General features: G+C 43.4%; 2 pseudogenes; both read right to left on the bottom strand.

Moving 5' to 3' along the window:
• Nucleotides 1–7,294: 7,294 nt before the first annotated feature.
• Nucleotides 7,295–13,168, bottom strand: LOC125364708 (annotated as a pseudogene).
• A 4,607-nt stretch (nucleotides 13,169–17,775) lies between these two features.
• LOC125364515 overlaps nucleotides 17,776–24,878 on the bottom strand; it is a 66,453-nt pseudogene continuing 59,350 nt past the window's right edge.

The raw sequence follows: 24,878 nt of genomic DNA, 5'->3' as shown, positions 1-24,878 counted from the left end.
GCTTATAACTGATCCCAAAAATTCAATCACATTTGATTGCTGAACCTTTTCAGGGGCGATGGTCAGGCCCTTGGCTGTTAACAAGGATGTAATTTCCTTATATACTGTATGGAGTGTCTCTAAGCAGGAGGCGGTCAGCAAGATGTCATCCATATAATGAATAATTTTTACTTCTGGGAATCTCTCCCTTACTGGAAGCAAGGCCGAATCAACAAATAACTGACACATGGTAGGGCTGTTAGCCATACCCTGTGGCAAGACCTTCCATTGAAAGCGCGCATCGGGTCGCTCATGGTTTACCGACGGCAGAGTAAAGGCAAATCGTTCCCTGTCTTCTTCACATAAAGGTATGGAGAAGAAACAATCTTTGATGTCTAAGGTAATGACTGGCCAATTGCGGGGCAGCGCTGAGAGCAAGGGAAGTCCCCTCTGGATGGCCCCCATGACCTGCATTTGGGCATTTACGGCACGCAGGTCATGTAGTAGTCTCCATTTTCCGGAGGCCTTTTTGATTACAAAAATTGGAGTGTTCCAGGGTGAGACAGAGGGTTCAATATGTCCTAATCATAATTGTTCTTTTATCAGTGTTTGAGCGGCTTCTAGCTTTTCCTGAGAAAGGGACCACTGGGGGACCCATACCGCCTTTTCTGTTTTCCAAGGTATGGGCACCTTGCCGGGTGTAGAAGCCTTATTTTCAGAGACCCCTAGGAAAAACCCAAACCTTGTCTGTCCTTTTTACTGGACGGTTGTAGGGGTTCGGGCTTGCCCTGTAAATGTTTGCCTAATCCTAGTGATGGGACAAACCCTTGATGTTGCATCATCCTCTTGCTAGCTTCTGAGTATTCATTGGTTAGTTTTAAATTTAACTGTTGTTGGACGTCCCTTCCCCATAAATTTATCGGGACTTTGATGACAAACGGTACAACCTTGCCTTTTTGGCCTTCCTCCGTCCTCCAGACCAGCTCTTTTGCACTGAGATCCGGAGAACTAGCGTACCCTAGTCCCTGTAATGTTTGTGAGGATTTTTGTGTAGGCCACCGCTTCGGCCATTCATCCTTCCGGATTATGCTCCGATCTGCACCTGTATCCACTAGTCCAGAAAAATTCCTTCCCTCTATTTCTAATGTTAATATTGGCCTTTTGTCTAATTCCATGGACAAACATGTAAGGTCCACTCCAGTGGATCCAAGGTCTGCATTGTTTCTCTCAATATTTTTTGCAGGAAAACGGTCATGCCTTGAAGGCAGCAGTAGAAGCTGAGCAATTCGATCTCCTGGAGCTATGGAGATAACTCCACGGGGAGCATGACAAAGGATTTTTATAGTTCCTTCACAATCTGGGTTAATGACTCCTGGGAGGACAATTAGCCCTCTCATAGTGGAAGAGGAACGACCAAGAATCAAGCCCACTGTGTCTTTTTCAAGGGGTCCTGTCATATCAGAGTCTATGACCTGTACACCCATCGCCGGAGTTAATACTGTTCCGGTGGCGGCACAGAGGTCCAGCCCTGCGGAGCCTGAAGTTGCCCTTCGAGCCTGGGTGGTTGCAGGTGGGGGGCTGGTACCGACGTTTGAAGTGCCCCATAGATTTGTGGGCCCTGGGGACGGGGGCCCCTCTTCCCGTTTTTTGACTCTAACGGTACAGCTTGGGGGATCGGATGTCCATTGATGTCCTTCACTGACCTACATTCATTGGCCCAATGTTTTCCCTTTTTACATCGGGGGCACAGACCTGGTTGTCGCTGTCCTCCCGTTAAATTAGCTGGGGTCTCGTTAATTTTCGGGCATTGCCGCTTAAAGTGTCCTAATTGGCCACACTTAAAGCAGCCCTTCTGTTTGTTGTCCCTAGCCATGCGAGCGGCAGAAAGCACGGCCGCCGCCAAGCCTGCATTTGTCAATGGGCCTCCCACCTCTCGGCAAGCTTTTACCCATGCCTCAAGGCCCTTTTCCTTTATAGGAGTTATCACTCTTTTACATTCCTTGGTACTTTGCTCATAGATTATTTGTTGTACAAGTGGCATGGCAGCATCCAAATTCCCAAGTACACGCTCCGCCGTCTCAAGCATGCGTGCCACAAAATCAGAAAATGGTTCATTGGGCGCCTGAATCACTTTTGTAAGGTTGCCAGCCACCTCTCCTTTGTTTGGCAAGGCCCGCCAAGCCTTGTAAAATATCTCATTTACCTGGCGGTAGACTTCAAAGGGGTAGGTGGTCTGTTCCACTGCATAAGCTCCCTGTCCTAGGAGCATGTCCACCGACCATTCGGCTCTCCCTTCTTGGAGATTCTTTCTGAATTGTATTTGTGCCTTGTCCTGAACAATGGACCTAAAGTCAAGGAACTGCCCGTGACTGAGACATGTGCGCGCAATCTCAAACCAATCCGTGGGCGTCATGGCATTAACCGTGAGTCGCCGCAATAAGGCAGTGGTATAACTGGCTGTAACTCCATATGTGTGCACTGCCTCCATTAGATCCCTTAGTTGTTTATAAGAGACTGGCTCATAGGTCCTTTCATCTGTTATTGGGTTCTCAAAGACTGGAAAAGCCGCGGCCAACCTAGACCACATACTTCTCTTTATGAAGTTGCTCCGCCCGGACACTGCATAAGGCGCGGGGGGGGGGGGGGGGGGCAGAGGGTGTTTTTTGCCTGGGGGCCCTGGCCCCAAGGGGGTAACCAGGTCCGTATCTGTCCTCTTCGTACCTAGCAGCTGCTTCCTCCAAGCCCTCTTCATCTTCTGGGCTCAGCTCACTGCCCGAGGTATGGCCACTCTCGGCCTCGCTCTCTGATTCACTGCCCTCTATGCTAAGAGCTGAAAAGGAGTTATCAATCTTAAATTCCTCCAAAGAAGGATACAACGGGGCAACTGGTTCTTGTCCTTGTCCCTTTTGAGTTTGCTTTTGTTTTGTCTGTCTCGTCCCCGCCGCCTGCGCGGTCGAGGATTTTCCAGAGGGCTGCAGTCCCTCCTCCAGACCCTTATGGGGTCTCCCTTTTCTTTCTTTCATCCTTTTGTTTTTATTTTCCTTAGGCCTAACCACTTCCCCCTTTACTGATGAGGACTCCGAAAGACTATCCTGGTGTTTACTAAGGGCCCTTTGACCTTCCTTTATAAGATCTGTGGAGTGTCCATCTTCCAGGCATGAGCGTACCATGCGCCATAAGGGCATCGTCGCTCCCGAGATCTCACCCTTTTCCTGAGCGCTGTCTAAGTCCCTGCCTAATTTGTCCCAGCAGACGAGGGTCAAGCCGCCAGAAACCGCGAACCACGGCGCCTGTTGGTCTATATCAGTAAGAACCTTCTTGATAGTTGCCTTGCCAACCTTAAGACCGCACTGTTTCAGCAATGTCTGAAGAGGAGTGTAAAGGTCCTCGGAATCGGTTGTTTTCCCCTGAGAATTTCCCATGTTGCACCCTTATCTACGAGTGTCTTATCCACGGGCGAAAACCACGTTATCTACTGTGGACTTACTTTCGCTTTTAACTTACTCTAGATCAATGCAGCGGCACTCTTTTCCAGGTTCGTCACAGCGCAAACAGAGCAAGCACACACCCGCCACCAGCACCCACAGCGGAAGGATAATAAGAAGCCACCAGACAGGAATGGCAGTCCACATACCTGAGGGAAGTTACCTCCTCATGCGTTGGGTTCTGGATCCTCTTCAGCCCCTCGCGTGGTTCCCGGGTTTCGGCACCAGTTGCGGCGGGCGGCAACCCCGTCCAGCGAGGAAAGACGACCACCACACGAGGATCCTTCTCAATCGCACTTTATTGAAGAGCTGCTTGGTTGAGGGAGAGCTGAAGCGAGGGGCACCAAAAGGCCAAAAACGCCTGCTTATATACAGTTGGGTGAGCATGAGTCGCTCCCTGATTGGTCTGTGACCGGTTGCTACTAGCAACCGCCACGGGATTGGCTGGGACTAGAACTCACTTGCGCATGCGCGGGGTTTAGGCGGGTAAGTCCGTTAGGCTTTGCCGTTTATGGAGTTGTTTACCACTAAGGCTTCAAGGAAGTAGGCGCCATCTTGTAATGGCGTTGTTGCCAGCTTCCCGCATGTAAGATTGGGCTCAAGCTTGAGCTGCTTTCCTGAAGCATTTTAGACTGTCCCCCACTTGATGAGCAACCAGCAGAGCTGAACTAGAGATCAGTTGACTCCAAACACCCACAATTGCTGATCCCCTTGACCTAGCCCAGTGGCTTTATGGAAAATCCAAGCTCCAGGCTAATGGTCACTCACCCTGGTTGGGGTTTCAAATCTGTCATGGTGGATGGAAGTAGAGCTCTGGGTCAGTAGAAGTTACCTTGGTGGTGTTAGCATTTCCCTTGCCTCAGGTCCCTCCCCTCTGTGAGCAGCCTGCATCTAGGAGAGCTGTAAGTCTGCCAGGACTGTTGGTGGGGGCTCACCAGTATCTACCATTAAAGGAGTTTGTTGTTCTGGATGAAGCTATGACAATAGGGCTATGACTGATTTAAACATATTCTCAACATGGGTCAATCTATCTTTAGTAGGCTCATTGAATAATTTCTCCTCAGTGTCTGAGCCATCTGAGTCTTCCTTAATATCTAGCCCATTGGGTTCAGATCTTATTAATTTTCTCAGCTCTTCCTAGGCAGCAGCATACGCTCCCAGGGCTGGGCAACACTCATCAGGTCCCTGTTCAGTTTCTCCAATCGACTGATTGAATTTAATCTGTTCATGTTGTAATGCCCAGATTTTAAGGCCACCAAAGACAACCATCAGAGTCCACAGTCAAAGCCAAACTGCAGGGTCGTTTTATTGCAAGTTCGAACCCGGTCCCCCCTGCATACTCCTTGCCAGTGATGCTGAGAGGCCCCAAGCACTATTCCAGCACAGCTTTTATAGACAAGTACAGAGAAGATGAGGGAAGATGAGGAAGACCCCCGGTTACAAGTACACGATTGGTTGACATTTGCCCCAGTTTACTGGTTGCCTCAGGATTGGTCTGGGTCTTCCCGCCGAAGCATGGGTCAGACAGCCTCAACCCTGGGGGTGGGCCTCCAGGAGTGGTCACGTAGCCACATTCCTGGAGGCAGGCGGTGCCCGGGTCCGGAACGGGGTCTGAGAGCTGACACTTAGTCATGTCCAACCTTGAGTGGGCTCCGGGCATGGACAATTAATCATGTCCGGGGCCAGATGCACGGCGGGAGGGGGGGAGGGGGGGAGTCGTGTGTTTACAGAGTAAGCTATAGGAAGACTGCTGGTATTTTTTCACTTCCCCATGGGTTAGCAAGCAAAGGTACAGAAGCAAAATAGCTGTTAGGGGCATAATGTTCACAATTTTATTCTCTACACTCTTCAATGTCTAGGAGCTAAGCAATCTCGGACCAGATACCAAAGAATAATAGCATCCACTGGGGTTTTCTCAGGGCCATTTGCATCATAATGTTCCTGAATCTTTTTGTCAATTTTCTGCCAAGTTTCTAAGTTATTGGTTCCTTCCTCCAGGAGCTGGGGGCATGCTTCCTCAATAAAGTGAAAGAGATGTTCTAACTGACTTTGGCCAACTTTCACCACCCGGGCATGAAGCATGTCTTTGGGGGCCTGCATGTATAGCATGCAGCCTATACTTTGTCCCATAATTTCTTACTCCTGACAATACTTTCTCTCTCCCGCTCTCCTTTCCAAGTGATCTGATGTCCTTACCTGAGCGGGGTCCTCTGCCGTCATCCCAGATGTTCAAGTCCTTGTTCAGGCGCCACATCTGCCGAGCCAGCCGGGAGCAAAAAGGAATCCTGACTGAGGGTGGTGAGGATTAAAGAAAAGGAAAAATACAAGACAAGAGAAAAAAGACAAGAGGCAAAGATGGGGTACGGGAGGTCTGCAGCCTCAGATTGTAACTCAAGACTGCAGCCATGTTTATTCTTAAATTCCAGCTTATATGCAGTATGAAAACCAGGAAATATCATAGGCTTAAAATTCCAGAACACAAAAAGGCTTGGAGTTAGCAATACCCGACATAGCTAAGACAGGGTGAGGTTGATTAACATAAGAATGGACTCCAGAGCAATATCTGATGGTAGCTAAGACAAAATGAGTTTGGTTAACATAAGAATGGACTCATGGCAGACATAGTAAAGCATTTCCAATTTTCCATTAAGCCATGTCCTTGCACGTCCTTGAAAATACAGCCAGAGGTCAGGAAGACTTTAGCTGCAAGTTTGGCTCCTGACAAGTGCCAGGTAAGCAAGTCAGACCTTGAATCCCATTCTCAGTACTGCCAAAAGAAAACAAAAGCCGGGTGCTGGTGGCTCAGGCCTGTAATCCTAGCTACTACAGATTGAGATCTGAGGATCCCAGTTCAAAGCCAACCCAGGAAGGAAAGTGTGCGAGACTCTTATCTCCAATTAACCACCAGAAAGCTGGAGTGGAGTGTGGTTCAAAGTGGTAGAGCACTAGACTTGGGCTGAAGAGCTCAGGGACAGTGCCCAGGCCCAGAGTTCAAGCCCTATGACTGACAAAAACAAAACCAACCTCCAAAATAGCCTCATATGGAGCTGATGTGGTTGTCGGCCTTTACAGAACTGATGTATTTCTTCAAGAATTTCCAACACTTGCTCTCCCATCATAAATATGGCTTTTTTTTTTTTTTTTGCTACTCCTGGGGTTTGAACCCAGGGCCTGAGCACTGCATAAGCTTCTTTTGCTCAAGGATAGCCCTCATGCCACTTCCAGCTTTTTCTGACTATGTGGTACTGAAGAATCAAACCCAGGGCATCATGCTTACTAGGCAACCACTTTATCACTAAGACACACTCCCAGCCCATGGCTGCCTTTCTTATACATACCCATCACTGGGCTGTAGTAATTATACTAGACTCCAATCACAGTGGACAGATTTATTCTTCCAGTTTCAGAAATCTTATTTACAAAACCTTTGTTTCTATAGCATGCACAAAGTGCTGGGGCTCCAACACTTAAAATCCTTTCAGCCATCCCTGCCTAACTTTCTTATTTAACTTCCAATAGTACTATAAAGGACTTGGTTTTTTTTAAAACATTAAATAATTTTATTCTTTTTTCCTTTATATTGCTTTACAGTGTTAAGCATGTTAGAAAACCTGAAGAAATAAAACTTTTGGTTTATGTAAAGTATGTATAAAAATATCTCTTCAAACCAGTATCTGATAATTACATTGCCCCATTTTAACAATGCCAAAAATAAAGAAAAAATAAAAATGGCTGTAAGTCAAACAAGAAGGCTAATTTTGTTAAAATTTATTTTAACAATTTAACTAACCCAACTAGTGCTAATGAAATCACACTTAAAGTTACAGCCAGATAATATGAGAGAAAACATTGTGTGTGGCTACTTAAACGTATTCCTCAAACAAAATCTGGTTTGTGCTTAGATGGCTGGGTTTACAGTTTCAACAGGAAGCAGCAATAAAGGTTGTGAAAATCCCCAACTTTTCTAATAACCGCTTTTTTATAGCAAGGAAAAGTGAAATACTATTACGTTTTAACTGTTGGTATGAAAACTGGAATTGTTAGTATGTTAAGTAAAGCTCTTTAAAAAAAAAAGTCAACACAGCAAGACAGTTAATTACTTTTGATTTATAAAGCCCCCCAAAACAAATTTTGCTTGCTGGTGCAATTGATTTAACCTACAGGCAGTAACTGTCTTTGCTTTGTCAAGTATTTTAACAGTGCAAAACATTAGTAGTCTCAGTATCCATTGCTCACCACATGTGTCACTGCAGCCCGTGATCCATCACAGGGAGGAATCAGTGCTGAGGAAAATGCAAAGCAGCATTTTTGGAAGATGCTGTGATTTCCAGGCACACTACCACCTATGTCAAAGGTAAGTAGGCAGCTTCATGTGCAAGAGGTGGCATATGTAATCAAGATGTCCATAAGCAAATGTAAGATACAGTATTGAATCTTTCTGCACAAAACCCAGTGATAATAATTCTGCTACTCAGAACAGTATTCAACATGGACGAGCAGATCTCCATGCTCAGTGGCTGGATACTGGACATTGCACTTGGGACATTACACCAGGCTTTCATTTAGTGCAGCACTGGGACTTTCTGGTGAGGTAATTTTTCTCGTTTTCACTTTCTCCCTGGGAAGCTGCAAATGCCTCTGTGAAGGCAAACTCGTGAAGTTGTTTCTGTTGTTCCAACAGAGCTACCCTTGCTTGTTCCTCTTGCTGCCTTAGCAGAGACCTGTAAAGAAACCGGACCTGAGATCGAAGAGCATAGAGAATGGAATTATAACCATTATGCCCCAACAGCTATTTTGCTTCTGTACCTTTGCTTGCTAACCCATGGGGAAGTGGAAAAATACCAGCAGTCTTCCTATAGCTACTCTTTAACCCCCCGAACCCGAATCTGAGCACGAGAGATTACAACTATCTGGCGCCAGGATGTGATTGATTGTCCACGCCCGGAGCCCACTCAAGGTTGGACATGACTAAGTGCCCGGTCTCAGACCCCGGCCTGGATCTGGGCACAAGAGACAAGAACCATCTGGCTCCAGGAATGTGGCTACATGACCACTCCTGGAGGCCCACCCGAATCTGTACCCCAAGGTTAAGGCCATCTGGCCCATACGTTCGGCGGGAAAACCTAGGCCAATCCTGAGGCAACCAGTAAACTAGGGAAAATGTCAACCAACTTGTAACCAGGGTTCTTCCTCATCTTCCCTGTACTTGTCTATAAAAGCTGTGCTGGAATTGTGCTCGGGGCCTCTCAGCGTCACTGGCAAGGAGTGCGCGGGTGGGGGGGGGACCGGGTTCAAACTCGTAATAAACGACCCTTGCGGTTTGGCTTTGACTCTGGACTCTGATGATTGTCTTTGGAGGCCTTAAAATCTGGGCATTACATTTGGTTCCCTAAAATGTTAAAAGGCTACACTGCTGTAGCCCAAAAAGAGGTCTGTGTACTTGAAAGTTAAAATGTTGAATGTAATTTCCAGTTTGGAGTAAAGCTCCTAATGGACATCTGATCCTGCAGCCCCTTGGTAAAGTAGAATAAAATTATAGATCCCTGGCGAGGTAAGGTCAACGTCCCTGAGTCAGCCTGAAGAATTTACAGAAGATGGATGATCTTCACCCATCAGCCCCCCCCTCTTAGGACCAAGGGACCAGAGTTGTTTTTGGGAAGATGAGGCAGGATAGACTAGAGGCATGGGAAACAGGTAACAGTATACAGAGACTGCACTTGTGAGAAATGGTTACAGGCCAAGCATTCTATGTTGGTTTTTAAAAAAGAAAATATTCCTAGCCTTATTGGAAATATCTGATTTAAACTTATTTTCCTGGCAAAATGACCCAAGGGCCATTGATTACCTAAAGCTTGTCTTGACATTTAGTGATGTGCCAGCCTACAAAAGCTAGTGTGCTTAAGAAGAAATCAGGAAAATACTAGGAAATTTACTAAAGTTAGACTTTAAGTTAACTGAGGTTAAGCTTCTCTAACCAGTCTTTGGAGAAAGTTGCAGGTAACCCAGCAGAAGGTGTGACATTCTACTGGAACCACTGGGAGCCACTGCTGCCTGACACCACCATGGCCCCTGCCCATTGCATTTGAGTGAGGACAAGAAGAGTCTAACAGTCATCTGGAAGAATCTACATCTTCAGATGGGACTCTTATCACATGCAACTGATTTTTGTTGGAAAGTACTTTGGATCTGCTAAAACCAAAATTTTGGGGGGACATTCTTGAGTTACGTGGAGTTAACTAGCTCTTTTGAAAAAATTGGATATTGTAAAAAAAAATTTCAAGCAGACTGGCCTGCTGCTAAATTCAAAGCATGTATGACAGGCTGGAGAGTCACTTCCAAGCAATGCCTGGGTGGGAGGGGTGTCCAAGAGTATTAAAATATGTCCAGATGGATTAGGATGTGAGCTCAGAGAAGAGAGGGAGGTAACTGCCATCAGGTGTGTGGCAGTTACCAAGGTAGCTGGACAGAGATTTAAACTGCAGGGGGCATCTTCATGGAGCCCTCCTTAGGGTGGATCTTACACATGCCACTGGGCAACCTTAAAACTCTAGCAGCAAAGAAGCCCCAGGAAATGTAAAGAGGAAAGTTAGCATAGAAAGCCTTGGAAAAAGGGATAAATGGTTTCCTCTTGATTAAAAAAAAAAAGGGATTTAAAAAGTCAATTATCACAGAATGTTCCAGTAAATTGCTGATGGCGTGAGAAATTAAAAGATGATGTGAGTGGGGATATGTTAAATTTTACTTTAGAGAGAAAATTGGGAAAACAAAAATGTTTCCTTTAGATTAAAGGTTTTGGCATGTTAAAAGTAAAAAAGACAATCCCTAGAAAGTTTGAGTAAGTGACAAATGGTATCAGTATATCCTAAAATTAAAGCATATGAGTAAAGTTGGTATGTAATCAAATTGGCTATAATATAAATAGGGTCAGAATTGGGACTTCGGTGTGAAACTATGTTTGTCTGTACTTGCATCTGCAGGGCTAAGGGACTTGGATGATGTCATCTAAATGTTAACCAGAAAGATCTCATGTATCTTTAACTACTTGATTCCCTTGCTAAGATGGTTTTGTATGTAAAGCCTGGATTTGCTCATATGTAGCCTTAGGATCAGATTTGGGATCCCCTCCCATAATTCCTAGCTTGCAATCAAATTTGTTATGAGCTTTTATCCCCCCTCAGAGCCCTATAGCAGGTCCACCAAGAGATCTGGCCCAATTTAAGGGCCCTTTATGAGACTGGACCTCCTCCTGAGCCACAACTGCTACCAACTAAGTAAAGCGCCACCGACAAGGAAACTTGGATGACTGAAGCCTGTGGACTCATTCACAGTGAGAGAGAACATTCTACGCTGGTGGCACAACAGAGGCTGTGTACCAAAAGTTGGACTTGGCTAACTTTACCTTGCTAGGCCTGACATATATGGTTGGTACTTCCGTAGCTAGGGAGAGAGCCTAGACACCCATAAACCCTACCTATGGGTGGTCCGGTGGCTTGGGGATGAGCTACTGTAAATCCCCTGGCCACTATTAATTACTCCTACTGGAGTCATGAGATCATGGCCCCACTGTAAAAAATGAAGAAAAAAGTATTTCCCCTGCCAACAGCACTTTACTTTCAGTTGTGACCAGACCCTTGTTTGTGATTATGCTTGTCCTGATTATAAGACCCGGTATTATTAATAAGTTAGCTGCTTTTTGTTAAGGATAGGATTAGCACAGTGCAACTCATGATTCTTAGAGCCCAATACCAACCCATTGACCCTGAAATTAGAGACTCAAGCATGTAAGATCCAAGATTTGCTCTTAAAGGTTCAATTGAAAGGGGGGAATGAAGAGCATAGAGAATAGAATTATAACCATTATGCCCCAACAGCTATTTTGCTTCTGTACCTTTGCTTGCTAACCCATGGGGAAGTGGAAAAATACCAGCAGTCTTTCTATAGCTACTCTTTCATCCCCTTCACCCTTTTCTGAACTCTATACGTACCCAAATCTGAGCTGGAGAGATTACAACTATCCGGTGCTGGGACATGATTGATTGTCCACGCCTGGAGCCCACTCAAGGTTGGACATGACTAAGTGCCTGGTCTCAGACCCCGGCCTGGATCTGGGCACAAGAGACAAGAACCATCTGGCTCCAGGAATGTGACTACATGACCACTCCTGGAGGCCCACCCGAATCTGTACCCCAAGGTTAAGGCCATCTGGCCCATATGTTGGGCGGAAAAACCCAGGCCAATCCTGAGGCAACCAGTAAGCTAGGGAAAATGTCAACCAACTTGTAACCAGGGTTCTTCCTCATCTTCCCTGTACTTGTCTATAAACGCTGTGCTGGAATTGTGCTTTGGGGCCTCTCAGTGTCACTAGCAATGAGTGCGGGGGGTGGGGGGACCGGGTTCGAACTCGTAATAAACGACCCTTGCAGTTTGGCTTTGACTCTGGACTCTGATGGTTGTCTTTGGGGGCTTTAAAATCTGGGCATTACAAGATAAGAGCTCTTCGAGTCTCTTTCTCTTTTCTTCAAGTTTTTCCCTGGCACTATCATTCTCTTCTTTGTATTTTCTCTGTTTTATGCCTGCTGTCTTCTAGCTGTTGTACATCTGCATTTCTTTGTGAACACAACAGCTGATTTAAATCGTGAACTTCTTTTTGAGTTTCTTCATATTTTCTTTGAAATTCACTAAGTTCAAAATTGAACTGAGTTATGGTTTGTCATTATATCTCAAAACCTTTTTTGGCATTTGCCAATTGGTTGTAATATTTTTGCTTCTCTTCCTTAAGAAAAGCTTCAGATTCAGTCTTTTTTGTCTGCCATGGGAGTAAAGGAGCAGCTGCTCCTATTTTCTGTTCCAGCTCAAAGATCTTTCCTAAAAGTCCTTTAACGTAGACCTCATGCTGCTAGTCATATACAAGCCACTACTGATTCTTCTCTAGAGCATCTTTTAGCTGCATTTCCATCTTATGAATATTACCCACTGATGAGTTGAGGCAGCCAGCAGCCGAAGTCTGTGATAAAGGGATGGTACTGGCTTCGCTATCAAGTTCAGCAAGTCTTGTTGATGTGGCAGACAACTGTTTCTTTAGCACATCTGTCTCTTCAGATAAGGATTTCAACAACTGTTCCCTCCTTTCACCTTCCTTTGTTTTCTCTCCCAGCTGTCCAAGCAAAGCAGTTGTATTATATCTGGTCTTCAGCTGTTCTCTGAGTTGCTGTAGTTCTTTGTCCTTTTCTGTGAGGTAATAAGCATTCTTCTCTCTCTCTCAGCTTCAAGAACTCAAAATTTCTCCAAAAGTGTGTGTTTATCTTTATCAGTCAGTTGTCCTTTCCCGTTTGTGGGTTCATCCACTGATGTTTTATTTATTTTTATTTTTTTAATTGCTTTTTTGCCAGTCATGGGCCTTGGACTCAGGGCCTAAGTGCTGTCCCTGACTTTTTGCTCAAGGCTAGCACTCTGCCACTTGAGCCACAGCGCTACTTCTGGCCATTTTCTATATATGTGGTGCTGAGGAATCGAACCCAGGGCTTCATGTATAGGAGGCAAGCACTCTTGCCACTAGGCCATATTCCCAGCCCCCACTGATGTTTTAAAGCTGTGATTTAACCCTTAAATTTCTGTAATTCAGTTTCTAATTTGGAATTATTAGGCTTTAGTCCCCACTTACTCTTAATTAAGTCTTTTGGACTTCTGGAAGACATCTCTGAAGTGGTTGCCAAGTCCAAAGGAGGGATCCAGACGCCAACGGCTGATGGAGGGACACCGTGCCCGGGGCAGGCTGGAAGCCGGGACCTGCGGCCTGCCCACCGCCTCCCAGGTAGACCGACCTCTATGAAGTACTTGTTTGTCAATCCCCAACTACCATAAAGTAAAATATGTAAAGGATGTAGAATATCTATGAACTCTCTTGGAGGAAGGTAGGGACCACTGAGAGAACTTGGGGTTCCTTGTCACACCCGTAAACCTTTCTGCTTTCAATACTTTTTCTTTGCCAGTCACAATGCTTGAACTCAGGGCCTGGGCTCTGTCCCGGAGCCTCTTTGTGCTCAAGGCTAGCACTCTACCACTTGAGCCACAGAGCCACTCCTGATCTAAGATCAGGTGTGACTCACTGAATCTGGCTCTGTGTGTGTGTGTGTGTGTGTGTGTACATCAATTCTGAGGCTGGAACTTAGGGCTTGGGTGATGTTCCTGATTTTGGGGGTTTTTTTGCTCAAGGCTAGCACCCTACCATTTGAGCCACAACTTCAATTCCAGTCTCTTGGAGTCCCATGGGCTATCCTGCCTCCGCTGGCTTTCAAATGTGAAACCACCTATTTCAAGCCTTCTGAGAAGATAGCCTTACAGATAGGAGCCACCAATGTCTGCCTGGCATTTACTTTTTTTTCTGAGATAGGGTCACATTAACTTTTCCCAAGCTGGCCTTGAACTCTCAATCTTCTGCTTCTTGAGTAGTAGTTTCCATCCACCCTCTCCCTCCATTTTTTTCTTTTTCTTTTTGCCAGTCCTAGGGCTTGGACTCAGGGCCTGAGCACTGTCCCTGGCTTCTTTTTGCTCAACAAAAAACTAATCATAAACAAGGCTCCATTATTCTGTTAGTTCAAACATGGATTCTAATTCTGTGGATAAAAACTAAACAAGAGCCAGGTACTGGTGTGGCTCACACCTGTAATCCTAGATATTCAGGAGAATGAGATCTGAGGATTGCCCCAGCAGGAAAAACCTGTAAGACTCATCTCCAACTAATGACCAAAAAGCCCGAAGTGGAGCGTGACAAGTTGTAGACTGCTAGCCTTGAGCCCTGTATTCAAGTCTCAAGACTGGCACAAATAAAATAAAATAAAATAAATGAAACTAAACAAAAACAACAGTGCAACCTAAACACAAATCTTAAGATTTCATTTTTGTGATTGTGGCCATAAAAGAAAGCACTACTATTTCCATTTTTCCAGAGTTGGAAAATCTTAGAAAAGCAAATGAATTAGAGAAAGTAAATTCCATTTTTTTCCCTCCTGATTGTCCATGAGATACTTTTTCACATAGTTTATCTGGGATTACTTTGGGGTTTAACATACCAAATATTCCATCCTATAAACTTCACAAAAGTAGAAATGTAGTGAGAAACATTCTCTGTACTTCTTACTCTTTAGTATAAGTGCTTACTTCTCTATGAGTCATGAAAATTAAACTTCTTCAGAACATATTGAGCAGAAACAATTATTTCTAAACAGGAAGTAAAGAAAAGCACTGTGGAATTTACAAATTTATATTGTAGACTCTCGAAAAATAAAACACACACACACACATACACACAAACCCTCTGAAGACTTAAGATTTGGTCCTTAGAAATTTCAGTGTAGCTTAAATAAACAACAGTATGTTTCAATTGTCTTTTCTCCATCGAAATCTTTGCAACTTAGTAGTACATCCAACAATATGATGTTATTCAGAAACTAAAGAAAAAGGACACAAGAATTTCAAGGGCTCAAATATATTTTTATATTGATATTGTGTCTTTCTACCCTAAAATAATACACTATTATTGATTACATACAAGATGAGGTGAGGTATTTGTAAAATATTTGATAAAAATAATTAATATACAGTATTCTACATGAGATGGAACCTTATGAACTTCTAAGTCTTCTAAGTGTTAAGTTGATCATCTAGTTTAAATTGTCCTGAACAGACTTGTATAGTTGTTCCCTAAAACCATGTTCAAAATGGAGGATCTTACAGTTCTCCAAAATTGATGCTGAAAAGGGAAAGTACACAATTGGCAATTTGTTTTTCATATCCAAAGTAATGCATTCACACAAAATCAAGACCTCCATACTTAGCATAAAAAGAAAAAAATACTGTATCAGAGATATAAAATCTCTAAGCAATGGTTAGGCTAATTCACCAACACTAAAGAAATTCAAGTGGTCAACAGTCTTGAAAATGCTTTATTGAAATGTGTGATTTGTGTGTAGAAGATGTGCTTGAAAATCGGTTTTTGAAACTTCTCAACAACCAATTAACAAAAAAAAAGGAAAAAAGAAAAGAAAAATCCCACTATCCCACTGGACTTGACTTCTAGTAGCCCAGTGTAAAATTTTCCTTCAAAACATTTTCCATTACAGAAACTAAAGGAAACAAAGCTATTATATTTGGAAATTGTTGGAGTTTCAGAGAAGAAGCAACATTTTCTTAGACAAAGAGGTGACTTCTTTTTGGTACAATTGGATGAACATGAACTTCACAGTTCTTAGTAGAACACCAGAGAGGTGCTCAAATCTGTATGCTTGTCAGGTTGAAGAAACAGAGAAACACAGACAGGAAAAGACAAAGATAGTGGGAAAGAGAGGGGAGAAAAGAGGAATGGAATGAGACATGATTAGGTTTGAGTCTAGTAATAAATTTATCAGAAGCTGTGGGCACCTTTTTAAAAAGTTCTAAAATTACATTACAAACACTGCCCCCCAACCCCCAGACCCATTGTCCCTGCCTTGGAGCGATTGTGAACATCTATGCACAAAACTTAAAACAGAAAACAAAATAACTCGGCCCCTCCAAACCCCAAAACAAACCCAAAAAGGCTGTACATTTATTTACATAGAATTAATAATACAAGCATATAGGTGGCATGGTTCAATTAAAAGGCTTTACTTGTTATGCCAGAAACCCCACTAAATAAAAGGAACTAAGGTTAGCATTAGGAATTTTGTTGTAACATCATGACAAAATCTGGGAAGGCAAATCCTCAAAGCTCCCCTCATACTGATCTGTCTCAGCAAACTACAGAGCAAATACATAAATAACGCAGAATATGATTGAAAATGTGAAAAATTTAAAAACAGACAACATAGTTCATGGTAACTTTGTTGAACAGTAAAATAAATGAAATTCATCTACACCTGAATGAAACATGTTTAACAATCAGAAAAAAAGTTTAAACAACCACAAAAAGTAAAAACTTGAAACAAATAGTAGGATTTGTTTTAAGGGCAGGCACACAGCGCCCCAGCAGCAGATTCCGAGTTGTTGCACTGGTGTCTTCTACAGGTGAATTAAACAGGCTGGGCTCCCATGGGCAAGATGACTAACAGGGGGACAGGACAGTCACACAGGCGAAGCGCCACACCTTGCGAGGACCCCCAGATTGCACTGCAGAGCTGGCTTTGTGCATAGGAGGCACACAAAGAAAGGTGATTCAGGCAGATATTATTTGTGGGAGAATTAACTTCTCTGACCAGTGGAAAACATAGCCTTGGCACAGTTACTCAGATGCCTCATTAGCACACTAATAGGCACGTAGGAAAAAATTCTTACTAATGAGTTCCTTTGTGTTTGCGGGCCAAAGGATGCCACCTTTTGTTATGAGAATCTCCCCTTCCCCCATACAGAGTCTCCCTGAGGAGACTGGCTTGACCAGCTGCCTTTAGCGATAGAGAAATAGACTCTCACTGTAGATAGGAAAGTCTCTTCACAAGTCAATGGGAAAGTCAAGATCAAAGTTATTTAGCCTTGAGGAGATAGTAGCTAGAAGATAATTATAGCTCTGCCTTGACTGGTTATGGTCCTTTGTTTTTATATCAATAATCTTTGTAATGACTATCTGTAGTGATAGGAAAACTTTTGTATTAGTCTCCTTCCTCCCAGAAGTAACCTCCTCCACTTTTGTATTTGAGATGGATATCATGCTGTATTAATGTTTACCTTTAAAGTTGTAAAGTTTATTTCTAACCCTATATAAACCCTGGCCCTCCTGAAATAAAGTGTGCATTAGTTCACTCGCCTTGCATCCCCCCCACCCCCCCACCCCCATCCTGCAGTTACCCGGTCCAACAATTATTCAAAAGCTACTTTGTCACATAACCGTTGAATAATGTTTGGGAAAGCTTTGGGCTTTGTTGTTTGTTTGTTTGTTTTTTAAAGTTTTACTCCTTGTATTTAATTTTTAAATAACAAGGTCACCAAAACTCATGCACGCTGCAAAAAAACTCATGCAGTAGTTAAGGTAAACCATCCAAGCAGTTTTTATTCATTAATATTCATAAATACACACAGCAGCTTCATTAGAGATTTCAATTTTCCTCTTAGTTTGAATTAGGAGAGCCTTTTGCATGTCAAGGTACAGGAAGCAGAAATCACTGAACTGCTACCTACATTTACCTGCTAGAAGTAAAAATTAGTTAAGTGGAAATGATCATCATATATATTTTCTCTCTTCCTTTTGAATGTACACAATGTAACAAGAGTGAAAGACCTGAAATTAAAATCACCAAACAAACCAATACAGCACAGAGGACACTGTTTACGAATTGGTAGGTCATCAAAGAGGAGGTGATGGAGGCTCATTTCCTTTATTACTCACTTTCAATTAGGTTTTCTAAAGCAACATCTAAAGGCATAATATCTACCCAGCACATTGCACCAAAATCTGCCATCTCCCCCTGTTCATCCTCATCGGAGGTTGAGCTCTCTTCACGTACTAAAGTGGACCGAAGGAGCTCTTAGACGAACAGGCTACGGTCTGCATACTCGCTTTCCATGGACTGGCACGCTCTTTCAGACATTTTAGGATCATTCAACCTGTGTAAGTTAAAAAGAAAGAATTCATTGCTAAAAGTCAGTGAGCCCAGGGGCATATCACCCACTGTGCCAGCTCCAGGGGCAGCACTTAGAACATGGGACACTTCACTGGAACACCTTGCTCTACCCTATCACCTTATTGTGGTTCCATGAATCCCTCACACTTGTAGTGACACCATTGCCTTGAGGTGTGACTGTCCCAATTAGGCTCAGTGAGAACAAAGCAACAAAAATAAACACTTGGACTCAGTTCCTACTCCTTCTAGAAAAAAACAGTGCTTTTTTTACTCTATGTGCTATACTGGCCTGGAATTCAGGGTGCCTTAACCACTGGTTTTCTTGCTGGCAGGTGGCCACTGATCATTTGCCTGTACCTGTAGTCCTGCTTTTTGCTGGTTATTTAGAGATGGGGGTCTTTGCCTGGGCCTCAGACTCCTGAGTAGCTAGAACTACAGGTGTGAGCCACTGGTGCCCAATTTAATTTTTCCTTTTTCTGAGGAAATATTTCTGATGATTAGATTCTTAGGGAAGTTATTATTTCTTTATTAGCCAGAATTTCATGTGTGGGTTGGGAGAAAAAGCAGCAACCCTGATGACAAAACAAAATCTAAACATAGACAGCAGAATATTCAAGTTTTAAGGAAAAAAAATATAAAATTTCTTTTGACTGTTTCTATTATTTCCATTTTATTCTTTTGTTGCTGGTTCTGGTCTTGAACTCAGGGCCTGGGCACTATCCCTGATCATGTCTGCTCAAGGTTGGTACTCGTATTCTACTACTTAAGCTATAGCTCTACTTCTGGCTTTTTGGTTCTTAATTTGAGGTAAGTAAGAGTCTCACAAGTTTTCCTGCCTGGGCTGACATTGAATTGTTATTCTCAGATCTCAGCCTTCTGAGTAGCTAAGATTATAGACCTGAGCCACCAGCTCCTTTATCTTATACTAACATAAACGTGTCTAGATATGCAGCAGCAGGGGCTGGGAATGTGGCTTAGTGGTAGTGTGCTTGCCTAGCATGTTTGAAGCCCTGGGCTAAATTCCTTAGTACCACATAAACAGAAAAAGCTGAAGTGGTTCTGTGACTCAAGTGGTAGAGTGTTAGCCTTGAGCAAAGTTCACTGACTAGGACTGACAAAAACAAACTAAACAAAAACCAACAGCAAGAAAACTGTCATGATGAACTGCCCTATGTTCTGGTGAAATATGGGCTATGATAGGAAACATGGCTTATCCTCAGAGCCTGGAGAAATGATATGAATTGAGAATCCTACTTATTGCTCGTAATGCCTAGATTTTTAAGGCCTCCAAAGACAACCATCAGAGTACAGAGTCAAAGCCAAACCGCGAGAGTCATTTATTACCAGTTTGAACGCGGTCCCACCGCCCCCCCCACCGCCCCACCACACACTCCTTGCCAGTGATGCTGAGAGGCCCCAAGCACAATTCCAGCACAGCTTTTATAGACAAGTACAGGGAAGATGAGGGAAGATGAGGAAGATCCCTGGTTACAAGTACACGATTGGTTGACATTTGCCCTAGTTTACAGGTTGTCTCAGGATTGGCCTGGATCTTCCCACCAAAGCATGGGTCAGACGGCCTTAACTCTGGGGGTGGGCCTCCAGGAGTGGTCATGTAGCCACATTGCTGGAGCCAGCCGGTTCCTACCTCCTGGTCCGGGCCGCGATCTGAGAGCTGACAGTTATGTCCAACCTTGAGTGGGCTCCAGGCACAGACAATTAATCATGTCTCGGTGCCAGAGAGTGCCCAGATTGGGGGGGGGGGCGTGTGTTTACAGAGTAACTATAGGAAGACTGCTGGTATTTTTCCACTTTCCCATGTATTAGCAAGCAAAGGTACAGAAGCAAAATAGCTGTTAGGGGCATAATGGTCACAATTTTATTCTCTACGCTCTTCATTCCCCCCTTTCAATTGAACTTTTAAGAGCCAATCTTGGATCTTACATACTCAAGTCTCTAATTTCAGGGTCATTGGGTTGGTATTGGGCTCTAAGAACCATGAGTTGTACTATGCTAATGCTATCCTTAACAAAAAGCAGCTACCTTATTAATAATATAGGGTCCTATAATCAGGACAAGAATAATCACACACAAGGGTCTGGTCACAACTGAAAGTTTTTATGGTTGGGCCATGATCTCATGACTCCAGTGGGAGTAATAATAGTGGCCAGGGGATTTACAGTAGCTCATCCCCAAGCCACCGGACCACCCATAGGTAGGGTTTATGAGTGTCTAGGCTCTCTCTCTAGCTACAGAAGCACCAACCATATATATCAGGCCTAGCAAGGTAAAGTTAGACAAGTCCAACTTTTGGTACACAGCCTCTGTTGTGCCACCAGGGTAGAATGTTCTCTCTCACTGCAAATGAGTCCACAGGCTTCAGTCATCCAAGTTTCCTTGTCGGAGGCGCTTTACTCAGTTGGTAGCAGTTGTGGCTCAGGAGGAGGTCCAGTTTCATAAAGGGCCCTTAAATTGGGCCAGATCTCTTGGTGGACCTGCTATAAGGCTCTGAGTGGGGGGGGGGGAGGGAAATCATAACAAATGTGATTGCAAGTTAGGAATTATGGGAGGGGATCCCAAATCTGATCCTAAGGCTGCATATGAGTAAATCCAGGCTTTACATACAAAACCATCTTAGCAAGGGAATCAAGTAGTTAAAGATACATGAGATCTTTCTGGTTAACATTTAGATGACATCATCCAAGTCCCTTAGCCCTGCAGATGCAGGTACAGACAAACATAGTTTCACACCGAAGTCCCAATTCTGACCCTATTTATATTATAGCCAATTTGATTACATACCAACTTTACTCATATGCTTTAATTTTAAGGCATACTGATACCATTTGTCACATACTCACTTTCTAGGGATTGTCTTTCTCACTTTTAACATGCCAAAACCTTTTAATCTAAAGGAAACTTTTTGTTTTCCCAATTTTCTCTCTAAAGTAAAATTTAACATATCCCCATTCACATCATCTTTTACTTTCTCATGCCATCAGCGACTTAGTGTAACTCTGTGATAATTGACTTTTTAAATCCCTTTTTTTATCAAGAGGAAACCATTTATCCCTTTCTCCAAGGCTTTCTATACTAACTTTCCTCTTTACATTTCCTTGGGCTTCTTTGCTGCTAGAGTTTTAAGGTTGGCCAGTGGCATGTGTAAGATCCACCCTAAGGAGGGCTCCATGAAGATGCCCCCTGCAGTTTAAATCTCTGTCCAGCTACCTTGGTACCTGGCACACTTGATGGCAGTTACCTTCCTCTCTTTTCTGAGGTCACATCCTAATCCATCTGGACATATTTTAATACTCTTGGACACCCCTCCCACCCCAGGCATTGCCTGGAAGTGACTCTCCAGCCTGTCATACATGCTTTGAATTTAGCAGCAGGCCAGTCTGCTTGAAATTTTTTTTTTTACAATATCCAATTTTTTCAATAGAGCTAGTTAACTCCACGCAACTCAAGAATGTCCCCCCAAAATTTTGGTTTTAGCAGATCCAAAGCACTTTCCAGCAGAAATTAACTGCATGTGATAAGAGTCCCATTTGAAGATGTAGATTCTTCCAGGTGACTGTTAGACTCTCCTTCATCCTCACTCAAATGCAGTGGGCAGGAGCCATGGTGGTGTCAGGCAGCGGTGGTTCCCCAGTGGTTCCAGTAGAATGTCACACCTTCTGCTGGGTTACCTGCAACTTTCTCCAAAGACTGGTTAGAGAAGCTTAACCTAAGTTAACCTAAGCCTAACATTAGTCAAATTTCCTAGTATTTTCCTGATTTCTTCTTAAGCACACTAGCTTTTGTAGGCTGGCACATCACTAAATGTCAAGACAGCTTTAGCTATCCCTTGGGTCATTTTGCCAGGGCAAAAAGTTTAAATCAGATATTTCCAATAAGGCTAGGAATATTTTCCTTTTTTAAAAAAAAATCAACATAGAAGGCTTGGCCTGTAACCATTTCTCACAAGTGCAGTCTCTGTATACTGTTACCTGTTTCCCATGCCTCTAGTCTATCCTCATCTTCCCAAAAACAACTCTGGTCCCTTGGTCCGAAGGGGTGGGGGGAGCTGATGGGCGAAGATCATCCATCTTCTGTAACTTCTTCAGGCTGACTCAGGGACGTTGACCTTACCTCGCCAGGAATCTATAATTTTATTCTACTTTACCAAGGGGCTGCAGGATCAGATGTCCATTAGGAGCTTTACTCCAAACTGGAAATTACGTTTAACATTTTAACTTTCAACTATACAGACTTCCTTTTGGGCTACTGCAGTTTAGCCTTTTAACATTCTAGTTTGTAAAAGCTTTTTCCTGACTGGCTGGGGAATTGATCTCTGGTGGTCTAAAAAATGTCTACATTACCTTTTCAGGCCTTTAGCAGATATCAATAAGGATACAATCTCAGGTCTACAAGCTTTTTTTCCTGAACAGGTGTACCAGCTCAAAATTCACTGCTAGTTAGGGCTTTGAGCAGATGCAGAAGGTTGTGATTTTCAAACTATCCTCACATTTGACAAACTTACCTTTACTATCCACTATCACAGATGACTGGCAAGTTCCTGCCCAATAGACAGACATGGGCATTAGAAAGGCATGCTTACGAACTATTCTTCTAGGACCTCCCAGCTCTGATTAACTTTTGAAAGGCCAAACAGGAGTGACTCTAGGATCTGACACCATCTCTGCCACCCAAGCAGGGGCTTACTGCCTCTGGATGTTCCATGACTTTTGTCCCAGGAGTGATTTTCCACGCTGGTATAAATGCACCTTTGGCATTTCTCTTGGTCCGTCACTGGACTTGGACTCAGGGCCTGAGTGCTGTCCCTCAGCTCTCCAGCTCGAGACTAGTACCCTACCACTTTGAGCCTCAGAGCGACTCACGACTCTGTTCCCAGCACTTCTGCTGGCCAACTGGACACGAAAACTCTCACCAGGACATTTCTCTGCCTGGGCTGGTCACAAATTGCAGATTCAGATCAATGAGTCTTACAAGAGGCCACTTTACTCCAATTAAAAGCAACAAGGTGGTCCACACAGAAGTAGTTTTTAAGCATGCTCTTACCGGGAACTTATTAAGGGCCAATGTTAGATCTTGACAAACTTGTAGGAATCATTTGTCCTTCTATGTGGGCCTGCTGGAAATTGTTACCAAAAAAAAAACTACAAACAAACTGGGGTGGCATTTAAACATTCATTTTGGTAGCCATAATTTTCCTCTATCCAACTTAAAACAAACATTTAGGACAAGTTTTACTTCCAAATCTCTTACCTTGAAATGCATTTTGTTTTAATTTAAAGTCTTTATATTTACTATTTAGTGCTCTGGCTGCTCAAATTCTTTATCTAGAAATGTATTTTAAAAGCCTTTAAAGTCAAGGCTTTTACACCTTTTCCTCAGTCTTATTTGCATCCAAAAGCTCTGAAACCCAGGGGGCATCCAGCTTCCTGGCTGCCAGTTTTTTTTTTTGTTGTTGTTGTTGTTTTTATTAATTGAACATAAATTTTTTTACAAGGTGTTGTGCAAAGAGAGTGCAGTTACATAGTAGGGCAGCGTGTACATTTCTTGTGATATCTTACAACCTGTTTTTCCATCCCTTGTCTAGCTCAGGTAGACATATATGCAATATACAATGTATCAAGCACATATACAGTGTTCACAGACTTGGTCTCTACTGTCTCTCCGTCTCCCTTTGTTAACAGTCATATATCAGGGAGATCATGCCCCTTTGTTTTCTGTGTTCTAGGCTTGTCTCACTCAACATTATTTGTTCGAGTTCTGACCATTTCCCTGTGAATAACAATATTTCACCATTCCTAATCGCTATGTAGTATTTCATTGTGTATAAATACCATATTTTTTGGATCCATTCGTCTGTGGAGGGGCATCTGGGTTGTTTCCATATTATGGCTATTGTGAATTGTGCCGCGATAAACAGAAGTACAAATGTCTTTTTGATATCTTGGGTTTTGCTGTTTAGGATAGATGCCTAGGAGTGGTATGGCTGGGTCATAGGGTAGGTCTATATTGAGCTTTTTGAGAAACCTCCATACTGTTCTCCAAAGTGGTTGTACTAATTTGCACTCCCACCAACAATGGAGAAGGGTTCCTCTTTCCCCACAGCCCCTCCAGCATTTGTTGTTTCCTGAGTTCCGAGTATAGGCCATTCTAACTGGGGTGAGGTGGTATCTCAGGCTTGTTTTTATTTGCATTTCCTTTACTAGCAGGGATGTTGAGCATTTCCTCATGTGTTTCTTTGCCATTTTTATATCTTCTCTTGTGAAGTCTCTCTTTAGCTCTTTTGCCCATTTCCTAATAGGTTTATTGGGTTTGGAGGGGCTTAGTTTTTTGAGTTCTCTGTAGATGACAGATATCAGGCCTTTGTCTGTTGCTGTGCTGGTAAATATCCTTTCCCATATCGTTGGCTGTCTTTCTATTTTGGTGGCTATGACCTTAGCTGTGCAGAAACTTTTTAATTTGTAGTAGTCCCATTTGTTGAGTCTTTCCCCTATTTGTTGTGCCCCTGGGACTCTATTCAGGAAGTTCCTTCCTGTGCCTATAAGTTCTAGTGTCTTTCCTACTCTGTCCTTCAGTAGTTTCAATGATTCAGGTCTGATGTTGAGGTCCTTGATCCATTTTGAGTTGATCTTGGTGCATGGTGATAGGCTTGGGTCTACTTTGAGTTTTCTGCATATGGCTGCCCAGTTCTCCCAGCACCAGTAGTTGAAGAGGCTATGTTTATTCCATTGTATGTCTTTAGCTCCTTTGTCGAATATCAGTTGGCTGTAAGAGTACGGTTTTATTTCTGGGTCTTCAATTCTAATCCACT

This window comes from Perognathus longimembris, chromosome 16 (genome assembly GCF_023159225.1).
Source record: "Perognathus longimembris pacificus isolate PPM17 chromosome 16, ASM2315922v1, whole genome shotgun sequence".
Taxonomy (NCBI): domain Eukaryota; kingdom Metazoa; phylum Chordata; class Mammalia; order Rodentia; family Heteromyidae; genus Perognathus; species Perognathus longimembris.
Note: the sequence above shows the minus strand (reverse complement) of the source record. Positions and strands in the feature narration are given on the sequence as shown.